This window comes from Bos taurus, chromosome 19, assembly GCF_002263795.3.
Source record: "Bos taurus isolate L1 Dominette 01449 registration number 42190680 breed Hereford chromosome 19, ARS-UCD2.0, whole genome shotgun sequence".
Classification (NCBI taxonomy): domain Eukaryota; kingdom Metazoa; phylum Chordata; class Mammalia; order Artiodactyla; family Bovidae; genus Bos; species Bos taurus.
The window spans coordinates 24906682-24918824 of NC_037346.1; the positions used below are offsets into that span (position 1 = coordinate 24906682).

Sequence of the window (12143 nt, forward strand, 5' to 3'; positions counted from 1 at the left end):
CTGGTGGCTCAGTGGTTAAGAATCTGCCTTGCAATGCAGGAGACCCAGGTTTGATCCCTGGGCCAAGAAGATCTCACGTGCTGCGGAGCAGCTAAATCTGTGCACCACAACTACTGAGCCTGTGCTCTACAGCCTGCGAGCTGTAACCACTAAGCCCACGTGCCCCAACTGCTGAAACCCAGGTGCCCCAGAGCCCATGCTCTGCGACGAGAGAAGCCACCGTAAGGAGAAACTCTTGCACCACAACTAGAGAGGAGTCCCCATTCGCCATGACTGGAGAAAAGTCCACACAGCAAGGAAGACCCAGCACAGCCAAAAATGAGAAAAATAAAATTAAAAAAAAAAAATCTCTCCCAAATAAGACTTATAGTGAGCCATTTTTTTATGTTGTGGTCACCCAGTATCTTTTTGAAAGCCTCTTCTCCTATGCATGCCAAGACGAGTTCCTATTAGGAAAATATAAGGTAAAAGACTCTTCTATGTAGCCTCCTGTATAGTTAGGGCACAGGAATGTGGTCCAGGATTGCCCCATCAGCTGCAGCTGACTCTGATTCGGAAGAGAGCTATATGGGGAAGAGGATGCTGCAGGGAGTGGCAGAGACACAGAGCTTTTGTGGGGCAATGTGAATACTCTCAGTAGAGATCCTTCCTCCCTTATGTGGGTGAAAATGCCCAGTGGAGGCAAAAAGCATGTGATTTGCTGATAACAGTCCTGGGGTAAGACTGACATATTGTTCCTGGCTTGCAGCCTCCAAGCTTAGTTCTCTATCCTGCTCAGATACTGTGTGAGCTATTTACATGTATATCTTTAAATACATTCCTTTGTTGCTTAAATCAGTTAGAGTATATTCTGTTATTTGTAGCTAAGTCCCTTGACAATTATGGGGATTCCATCATATTGGTAAAGGTGGTGTCTAGTACTCAGAAGGGATCAGTCAAACTTTATTGAAGCCTCTGGCCTTCCAGGTAGATGACATCAAGCATTTTATGTTTGTGCTACCTAAGTTGGTTTTCCTGTTCTTCATGCTTAAAAGTATCTGGATTGATTTCTGTATGCACCTTCAATGCTTGATTAGACCTAGATATGCTCAACCTACGTTCACTCATTAACACCTTTTAAAAAATTGAGTACCATGGAAACACACTTTACCATGTGTAGAATAGATAGCCAGTGGGAATTTGCCGTGACACAGGGAGCTCAACTGGTACTCTATGACAACCTAGAGGGGTGGGATGGGGTCGGAGATGGGAGGGAGGCTCAAGAGGGAGGGGACATTTGTATACCTGTGGCTGGTTCATGTTGATGGATAGCAGAAATCAGCACAATACGAAGCAAATATCTTCCAATAAAATTTGTTTAAATTACAATGGACACATAACAAACGGTGCATATTCAAAGCACAAAATAATTTGGGTTTCAACACGTGTCAACATTACTTTAATAAAGGTAATGAACCTACTCATCATACCTAGAAGTTTCTTCATGCCATTATCACTATTATTTTGGCTGTGTTGTGGAGTATGCAGGACCAAGACCAGGCATCAAAGTCATGCTCCCGGCATTGGGAGCAAGGAGTTTTAACCACTGGACCACCAGGGAAGTCCCGTGCCCTTTTGTAATCTCTCCCTCTTTCTCTCTACCTTCGCCCCAGGTAACCACTGATTCCCTTTCTAGAATTTTACCTAAATGAAATCAAACAGAATATACTCTTTTTGGTCTTCTTTCACTCAACATAATTATTTTGAAGTTCATCCATGTTGTGTGAATCAATCGTTTGTTCCTTTTGACTGCTGAGTAACATTCTGTTGTATGGATATACCATATTTGTTTATCCATTCTAATGGTCGATATTTGTGTTGTTTCCAGTTTGGGGTTATTACCAGAAAAACTCCTACAAACATTTGTGTAACGTCTTTGTGTGGACATGTTTTCATTCTTGGGTAAGAATCGAAGGACGCAATGGCTGGGTTGTAAGATTGGTATTTCTTTAAAAAAAATTTTTTTTTTAATTTATTTGTCTGCAATGTGTTGCTTGTATGATCTTGTTCCCTGACCAGGGATTGAACTGGGGCCCCGGGCAGTAGAAGCTCAGAATCCTAACCACTGATGGTAGCAGCTTTCAGAGTCAAGTCCCACAAAGAGGATCATCTGCCTTGTTTCCAGAAGCCCCAGCCTCTTGGTTGCTCACTTCAGACCCTTGGCTTCTAGGGGTACATCCAGGAGGAATGTAAGACAAAGCCTTTCTGGAATGTACAAGACAGCTGCTTCTTTAACCCTGTCCACCCAGCACCTGCCTTGGAACCACCTGGGGGCATCTGGTAACAAGCAGCTTCCTGGGCCCAAGCCCCTCTTCTTGAAGCTGGACTAGAAGGCCCCAAGAAGGAGAGTGACTTCATCATGGGGCTAGGGCTGATCTGGAACAGAAAACCCAGGGTGGATGGGAGAGAGAGAATAAGGGCCAGGAAAATATCCAGCCTCAGTTCCTCTGACTCCCATGTATTTTCCCTTTGGCTCTCATCATTAAGATCATTAAGAAAAAGGCCAGGAAACTCCCTGCTGGTCCAGTAGCTAAGACTCCGTGCCCCCAGCGCAGGAGATCTGGGTTCGATCCCTGGTCAGGGAACTAGACAATTCCACAATTAAGAGCTTGCATGCTGCAACGAAGATTGAAGATCCTACAGGCTGATACCACCAAATAAATAAATACTTTTTTTTTTCGTAAAGAGACAGAGAGAGAAAAGGCCAGTGCTGAGCCCAGCAGGAGGCTTTGGAGAGAGATGGCTGCCTGCTAACTGGGGCTCTGGGTGTGCTCTGAAGGCTCAGATTGCCAGGTCTCACCTCCCAGGGAGGCTCAACATAGCAGGCATCTCAGGTCTCCCAGCCTCAGGCACAGACATCTTCTGTTAGAGGAGAAGGCTAGACTGGTGGAAGGAGCTGGGTGTGTCAAGCTCCAGCATATATGAGAGCTGCCTCCTTTGAATGGGCACAGGGAGGTGGGGAGGAGCGGGCAGGCAGGCTAAGCTAGGCAGAGCCTGATCTGCCTAGATCAGGGCCGGAGGGAGGCCAGGACCTCAGTTAATAAATAGGGAGGTAGGCGCCTTCCCTCTGCCCCATAGAACTTGTTCCACTGCTGTCTCTAGCTCCTTCCCTGGGTCAGCTCCTCCCTGAGGGCCTCAGGGATAGAGGCAGGTGGGCAGATTGGTGATGGAAGAAGCAGATAGGTGATGGGAGGGAAGAAGCTGCCAAGCCCTAGGGAACTGATTTGCAGGAGAGACAGGTGTCCCCAATGCAGGCAGATGCAGCTTTCCCATGATCACTTGCTCCAAAGCCACAGGAGTGATCCTGTTCAACTGATGGCAGTGCCTCCGACTTTTATTGTTGTTGTTGTTTTTTAGTTGCTAAGTCATGTCCAACTCTTTGTAGCCCCAGTGACTGCAGCACGCCCAACTTCCCTGTCCTCCACTATCTCCCGGACTTTGCTCATTCATTAATGCCATTTTATACCATCCCTTCCCCAGCCCATCAAAGGTCATCTTATGGCCACTACATCGGTACTGGTTTGGTTGGTTAGCTGTAAGATTAAGAAGTAAGGCAGGAACCTAGTCTCAAACTCTCACTGTTATTCATTTGGTAAGTTGTGTCTGATTCTTTGCAACCTCACGGACCTGCAGCACACCAGGCTCCTCTGGCCTCCACTATCTCCTGGAGTTTGTTCAAATTCATGTCCATTGAGTTGGTGATGCTATCCAACCATCTCATCCTCTGTCACCCCCTTTTCCTCCTGCCGTTAATCTTCCCCAGTATTAGGGTCTTTTCCAATGGGTCGGCTTGTCAAATCATGTAGTCAAAGTACTGCAGCTTCAGCTTCAGCATCAGTCCTTCCATGAATATTCAGGGTTGACTTCTTTTAGGATTGACTGGTTTGATGTCCTTGCAGTCCCCGAGACTGCCATTGTATAGATGGAAAATTGAGGTCTGGAAGGGGCAGGGCCATGCAGTACGCTTATCACCATCTCTCACGGAGCACTGCTGCTGCTGCTGCTAAGTCACTTCAGTCGTGTCCGACCCTGTGCGACCCCATAGACGGCAGCAGGGTAGAAAAATCCTCTCCTTTTAGGGAATTCCCTCGGGGTGCAGGGGTTAGGACTGTGCACATCCACTGCTGAGTTTTGATCCCCGGTTATAGAACTAAGATCCTGCAAGCTTCAAGGCATGGCCAAATAAATAAATAAACATATTTTTTAAAAGGTCCCTTACACTTAAAATTATTCTATACACACACACATACATAATATACATATGAAATATACATTCATGATATTTTGCTGGATTTGATAATATTTCACAAAATTCAAAGGGCACACACCATAAAGTCTTCCTCCCATTTATATTCTTGGTCTCCCAGCATCCCACTCCACAACACTGTTGTTGATTGTTTCCTTCCAAAGACACTCTATACTTATGAAATGTTTACTTTTTTTTTTTTTAAATCATAAGCTTTAAATGCTGTACTCACTGTTCTGCACTTTGCTTTTGCACATGATAAATCTTAATTAGGATCACTTAATTTTAGTACTTAGCTGCCTCATTCTTTTAAATAGAACGTAATATTTAATTGTATTGCTGAAGTAGAACTTATTAACTACCCTCCTATTTTGGTTCCAAATGGAAACTATGAAAGCTATAGTTCAGTGAATATCCTGATGCATATTATACATACGTTAGGGCACCTGTATGGTGTTGTTATGGTTTAGTTGCTCAGTCAGGTCCAATTCTTTTGCAACCTCATGGACTGTATAGTCTGCCAGGGTCCTCTGTCTCTGGGATTTTCCAGGTAAGAATACTGGAGTGAATTGCCATTTCCTCCTCCAGGGGATCATCCGAATTCTGGGGTAGAACCCGCACTGTCTCCTGCATTGACAGATACTTTACCATTGATCCACTGGGAAAACCCTGGGGCACCTGTATAAGGAAAGGAAAGGAAAGTGAAGTTGCTCAGTCGTGTCCGACTCTTTGCGACCCCAGGGACTGTAGCCTATCAGGCTCCTCCATCCGTGGGATTTTCCAGGCAAGAGTACTGGAGTGGATTGCCATTTCCTTCTTCAGGGGATCTTCCCGACCCAGGAATCGAACCCGGGTCTCCCGCATTGCAGGCAGATGCATTACCGTCTGAGCCACCAGGGCACCTGTATACCTGCAGGGTAAATTTCTGAAAGTGGAAATGCTAGGAGGAAGAGTTTGTATATATAATTTTTTGACAAGTATTACCAGTTGGCCCTTTAAAGAGACTGTGCCAATTAACTTTCAGACTGTTTTCACACACCTTGACCTCGACAGGCATGAGCTCCCTTTTGCTGGGTTTCTGGTTTCGCTCATCTGATAGGTGAAAAATGGTATCTTGTAGTTTTAATTTACATTTCTTATGTTATGAATGGGGGCTTCTCCAGTGGCTCAGATGGTAAAGAATCTGCCTGTAATACAGGAGACCAGGGTTCAATCCCTGGGTCGGGAAGATCCCCTGGAGAAGGAAATGGCAACCCACTCCAGTATTCCTGCCTGGAGAATCCCATGGACAGAGGAGCCTAACAGGCTACAGTCTGTGGGGTCACAAAGAGCTGGACACGACAGAGCAACTGAGCAGATTTTATGAATGAGGTTGAACATCTAAGAAAAGCAGAGGGCAGTTTGTAAGTGGAATGGGGTCTAGTCCTTACCCCAGGCTGAGCCACCACCGTGTCCCCCTTCCTCACCTCGGTTGATGAGAGTTGGCTGGGCCAGAATCCTCCCTAGAGCTTCTTCCCCCGCCTCCCCTCCTGGGATGAGTAAGTTTCTCCTGGGTGACTGACTGGAAGAGGCATGTTTTATTCAGGCACCCTGGTTTGTCCTGCTCGTTGGTCCCTGAGGGCTGGGCCTTGGCCTCTGATGCAAAACAGGATTAGCAGCAGAGAAGTGGCAAGCTGAGACCTGCTTTTATGGGGAATGGAGCTGGGGTAGATGGGTAGATGGGGAGGAGGCTACCGCAGTTCAGGTGAGCTCTGATGAGCCTGAGCTAAGCAGTGGAGCTTGGGGAGGATCCAAGCGACTGACTAGGTAAGGTGGAGGAGGGAGAGGCAGACAGGTGATGGGGGCGGAGTCAGGATGGAGGAGGAGTAGCCAGTTGATGCTTCCCAGTGGGATGGACAAAGGAGAGGAGAAAATGTTTGTCAGATGAAAGTCCTCCATAGGAATGAGTGGTCATGTGTCCAGTTGAGGGATAGTTAATTCAGCCAGTCTAGTTACAGCAGGTTAAACCAGCTCTGGGGCGTGTCTTGCTCCCGGCTTTCTGAAGCGACACAGTCCTGGTTTCCTGGAAGATAATTAACACAGAGCAAGCTTTACTCCCGATTTACTACCTCGGTCTAGCTTCTTCTGTGATATCTCTTGCTGTCCTTCTGGTGTAGGGAACGCAGGGTTGGGAAGGGGGTTGTTGGCCTAGTGGCCAGCCCCCAGCCGGAGCTGGAGGAGGAGCAGGTAAACTGGAAACGGGGGAGAAGAGGAGAGACAGGGGTCCGCCAAGCCCAGCCCCCATCCAGGCTGCTGGTGTGTTTGCTGCTGGTCTGAGAGCAGAAGGTGAACCAGGCCTGGAGGCCACTGCTACCCTTTTTAGGACCGTGTTCTAGATCTTTCTACTTCAGCCCATATTTCTTTCAAAGACTCTCACCTCATCTTCCCCGGAGTTCTGTCTCAGACAAAAACTCTCCAGTAGCACCAAGAGAATCCATTATCAGTACCTTAGTCTTTTAGGGTTTGCAGATAAATTTGGGTTTCAGATAAGGAATACTTTTTTTTAGTCTAAGTATATCCCCAATATTGTACAGGACATACTTATATACTTAAAAACAAAAGTCTCTTATTTGAAATTCTACTTTAACTGGGCATCCTATTTTTAAAATATGCTAACTCAGGCCACCCTGCCAGCCCTCTCCCAGCCGGTGGAGACAGCCAGCATGCCTGACCTGTCACTGAACCAGGTCTTTAGAGTACAGGCACCAGGAGCTTTACTTTCATTCCCTTGGCACATGGTCACAGGACAACACTCTGAGGAGGGGGTTCAGTCCACTCTGGGTGAGAAAACTGAAGCTCGGAGACGTGACGTGACTTGTCTAAGGTCAGCGGGAAAGGCAGGCGCAGAGGAAGAGTCCCAGCCCCCACCGGCCAACTCCAAGTTCAAGTTCTCTGCTCACCCGTCTCAAACCACCGTCTTCCCGAGCAGGAAAGCAGGAGTGGGTTTCCACTCCGCAAGTCACAGGGACGAAAAAACACCCACGCGGCCGAGGCTTCCAGGCACGGGAACCGCCAAGATTTGGTGCCAGAAAATTCAAAGCGATTTCGAAACCGAGCGCCTCTTAGTAATAACAATACCAACCCCGGTCATATGCATAGCTCTCGACAGTTGACAAACGGTGTCCCCGAGAGTCGATCAGAATAATAGAGAAAGCAGACGGGAGAGGGACCGCCTGCAGGACCCCACGGCAGGCTCGGGGACTCTTCCGGAATTCAATCCGGGAATGGGGCGGAGGGAAAGGCGGGGAGAGAGGGGAGGACGGGAAGTGGGAGGAGGGGGCGTGCAGCCTCTCGGCAGACTTCCTGGAACCTGGGGGTTAGAGACCGGGACCCCCCGCGCCCCCTCGCCGCCCAGGCTCCGGATGCGGATCTGGGCGGTGCTCAGAGTCCCGCGATGCTCCAGGGGGCGTGAGCCTGTGGGGATGATCACTTCTGGACTTTTCCTGCTGGGCTGTGTCCCGGTGTGTGGTCTGAGCCAGCGGCTGAGGTGACAGGTCATATTTCCATGGGAGGGGACTGGGAGCCTGGCCTGAAAGGTGGGTCACGGACGGTGGGTCAGGAAAGGCTGGCTGGGAGGGTTGGAAACCCCGCGCGGGGTGGGTGGGGGGTTAGGTGGGTGGACAGAGGTTGGGGAAAATCTGGTCAAAACGAGACTTCCGTAAATTAGACCTTATTTCCCCCTTGACTCACATGATCTTTACAGATCTTACTCAGGTTCTCACTTGCAGTTACCAGAGAGGCTGCTAGATACTTGAGTTTTGAATAGTTTTTTTTTTTTTTTTTTTAATGAGCCCTGTGCTGCTGGTTGGGGAAGGGCTTAGGGTTGGGGTGGGGTTAGAAATGAGGGGTGAGCTTTAGGCTCCCTAGGGGCTTAAAGAGCACCAGGAACCTTCCTGAAGCTTTCCCAAAAGCTAGAAAGGAGGAAAGGAAGGGAAGGAAAGGGAAGGGAATGGAAGGGAAGGTGTTCCCTGAAAACTGAGTTCATCCCTTGGTGGGTGTCTGTTGCTGCTAAGTCACTTAAGTCGTGTCCGACTCTGTGTGACCCCATAGATGGCAGCCCACCAGGCTCCCCTGTCCCTGGGATTCTCCAGGAAAGAACACTGGTGGGTGTCACAACCAAGCAAAAGGATCAGAAGGAAGGATTTATTACAACAGCAAGAAAGGAAAACGAGGGGCATTTCCTCCAAGGCAGTGTCTCCCCAACAGCAAAATTGGGGACGTTTTAACCTAAGGTCAGTTCAGTCGCTCAGTCGTGTCTGACTCTTTGCGACCCCATGGACTGCAGCACGCCAGGCTTCCCTGTCCATCGTCAACTTCCGGAGCTTACTCAAACTCATGACGGTGATGCCATTAACCTAAAGGTACATGCATATTCATGAGGGGGCTTGAGCAGAGGAGCATTCAGCACAGAATTGGGGCCAAGGGTGACAGAGTCCACGCTGAAGGTGATTGAATTCAGGAGGGTCAATGTCATCATTCTATCTTCCACCTGGATGGGGGCCTTGGTTCCTGAAGAACTCAAAAATATATTACTACGTATATCCCCTGAGGAACCAGGACCCTGCCCCAAGGATGTATTATGGGGCATAAACAAGTGCAGCCTGCCTTGTTTCTGGCTTCCTTGGTGGCTCAGATGGTAAAGAATCCACCTACAATGCAGGAGACCCAGGTTCAATCCCTGGGTTGGGAAGATCCTCTGGAGAAGGAATGGCTACCCACTCCAGTATTCTTGCCTGGAGAATTCCAGGGACACTGGAGGCTGGCAGGCTACGGTCTACGGCGTCACAAAGAGTTGGACACGTCTTAGCAACTAAATAACAACAGTGTCAGGAAAGTCATTCCTGGTTCTCTTTCTCCAGGGACCCCCTAACCTATCTGCTTACAGAGGGAGAAAGAAAAGAAACAGAGAAAGGAAGAAGAAAAGAGACAGAAGAAGGAAGGATGGAAGGAAGGAAGACAGGTGATTGTGGATATAGACAATCTTTCCCTCAATTTCTGTTTTGATTACTTTTTTTCTTAATTTTCTTCTCTAAGCAGCTGTGTTCAAAGTGTAGTCATGTTAAGCTACATGTTAAGTCATGTTGAGAGGGCAGGAGAAGGTACACTGATTTGATGCGCCGCCCCCCACCCCCAAGTTAAAAGGGGCTTCCCAGGTGGCTCAGTGGGTAAAGAATTCACCCGTAATGCAAGAGACACAGGAGATGCGAGTTCGATCCCCCGGGTAGGGAAGATCCCCTGGAGAAGGGCATGGCAACCAACTCCAGTGTTCTTGCCTGGAGAATCCTATGGACAGAGGAGGCTGGTGGGCTACAGTCCATGGGATCGAGAAGAGTTGGACACAACTGAAGCGACTGAACACTTAAGCACTTCACTCCCAAGTTAAAAATTTATTTCAAATCTGCTGCAAAGGGAGATACTTTGAAAAAAATCCAGTGGAAAGATTCCCTCTGGGTAAAACATCCAGTATGACAAAAACTGTTAGAGAATCATCGTCATAAGCTGATTTTAAAAGTCTGGGTAAGTGACCTTAGCCTGTTTCCCAGATGGAAGATAGTTATGTGCACAGATCTAACTTCCAGAGAAGGCCTTCATCTCAATAACATCTACTCAAGTATTTTTTCCAGGAATGCTAATGACCAAGGGATCCAGGCAGTGTGAGATCATCCTCAGGCCCAGGCAGGCCCCAGTCCTCGGGTCTCACCTATAAAAGGTGCCCTGGAGGACGTGGGACAACCGGTCAGCCGGCCAGTGCTGTGTGCTGGGGAGTGGCCCTTGGGACAGCCACATTGGGAAGCCTTAGAGCAATTTCTGCAGATCTCTACATAGTAGCCCACTCTGTACCTGGACAACTGGGCTCCTCAGCACATCACCATGTCCAAGGGAATGGGGTACCTAGGTCCATCAAATGATGCAGCATGGGACTTCCCTGGAGGTCCAGTGGTTAAGACTCCAAGTTTCCACTGCAGGGAGCACAGGTTTGATCACTGATTGGGTAACTAAGATCCTGCATGCCCAGAGGCATGGCCAAAAAAGAAATAAAAATAAAAATTGATGTAAAACAATGCATAATAAACATACAAACAAAAGATGCAGGCGGCACTTAGTCCCATCAAAGTGAGAATTATCTCTATTCATATACCAATAATGACTCTCTAAGAAGCATTGGTAGGGTTGAATTTGGTGACTTCTGAGGGACTTCAGATGTGAGTGACTGCCATTTTATTCTATTATTGTTATTTTCATTTTTGGCTACATTACATGGCTTGTGGGATCTTATACCCCGACCAGGGATGGAACCCTCACCCCCTACATTGGGATCTCAGTCTTAACCTCTGGGCCACCAGGGACATCCCTGAGTGATTGCCCTGTTAACATCCATTGTAGATGATATATGGAATTCTGGCAAAGTAAACCCCAAGGGAGAAGATTCAAGGCCTAGGCACACATGGGGTTGTGTATGCCCTGCGGATACACACGCACACTCACACATGCACATACGTTGCAAATAATCCTCTAGGAAAACTCTGACCAGCCCAGCGATGGATGGGTGTAGTGAGCTGGGCAGGAAGATTGGGGGAGAGGGGAGGAGGGAAGATAGGAGAGGGGAGAGGAGTCCTGGGGGCAGTGTGGGTGGAGAAGCTGGGCTGCATTTGAGGACCTCAGGTGGTGCAGCAGTCCCGGTTGCCTTTCTGGGAACTCAGTCTCTCCCTGGCCAGCTAGAATCAAGCCTCTTCCTGGGGCTCTGCCCACCAGCAAAGTGTGCAAAGTGTGGAGCCAAGGAAATGCCATTCATGTTGAGTGATGGAGTCAGCTGGTAGTTGGCTGACACTGGTCCCTTGGGTTGATTTAGACACGTGTCCATCCCCTGCCCCCACAAGCCTCTGCAGTGGTGCCAGGGATGCCTGCAGGCAGATGAGTGAAGGCGCTTCCACTGGTCTGGAGCACCCGCTGCCTGAAGCACTGGCCCTGTCCCTTGTACTCCACCCCCTCCTTACCTGCGTCCTGCTGACAGTCTGCATCCCCCATGCCCACTTCTCCCTGCTCACTGTCCTCCTTGACCATGATTCCCACTCACCTGAGGATTCGGCTGTATGCCATGAACTGTCGTCTCCTAGAAGCCCCAGGAGCTGGTTTCCATGTTTGTCTTGGGCTGTGTCCCTGTGCCCATGGGGACAGGGGTTCAGAATTGCTGAGGCAGACAGAAGCCATGTGCAGTTAATAGCTTAGGACACAACTGTGGTCATTATCAGCACACGGGTACTTTTTTAAAGCATCACATTTAAAAAGCACCACTTAACGGTTCCTGTTCTGGTTCAACTTCTGGAATAGCCCCCAGTTACACAGGCATGTTCACCCACATACAGACACATGTGAATATGCATAGTCCCATGTGGGCACGTGCAGAATTGTGCAGGCACTAACGGTACACATAAACACTCACAGGTGCATCTGTTGTCTCCAGCAGCTCCCTGGGCAGGCGCCCTTTCAGCTCTATCTCTGTACCACTCCCTGAAAGGCAAAGATTGCCAAGCCCAGCTGAAGAAAGAAGAGGTGGGGCATGAAGGGTCTGCACCGCATTGAGAAGGCACAGCGTTCAGGAGCAGTTCTCATCCACCTTTAGGCAGACTTTTCCAGGAGGGAGTAGGTAGGGTGATGGCCTGGAGTTGGCTCTTCGGGGCTCACAAGAGCTGTGTATTTAGTGATGTTGCAATTTTCGTGAGGTTTTAGCTGAGATGGGAGTATTTACCCTGTGGCAACTGGCAGATGCTCCAAGTCCCCCTCCCCACTCAGTGGGTTGCTAAACATTTCCCCAGAACAA

At 48.7% G+C, this 12143-nt stretch overlaps 1 long non-coding RNA gene across 1 annotated transcript; it reads right to left on the reverse strand.

Annotated features, from left to right (window-relative positions):
* Positions 1-876: 876 nt before the first annotated feature.
* LOC101903038 (uncharacterized) lies at positions 877-7539 on the reverse strand. Its single transcript, XR_238646.5, has 3 exons — positions 7225-7539; positions 5752-6347; positions 877-4963 (listed from the first exon to the last, which is right to left on the reverse strand). It is a non-coding gene; the product is annotated as an uncharacterized lncRNA (long non-coding RNA).
* Positions 7540-12143: the final 4604 nt, after the last annotated feature.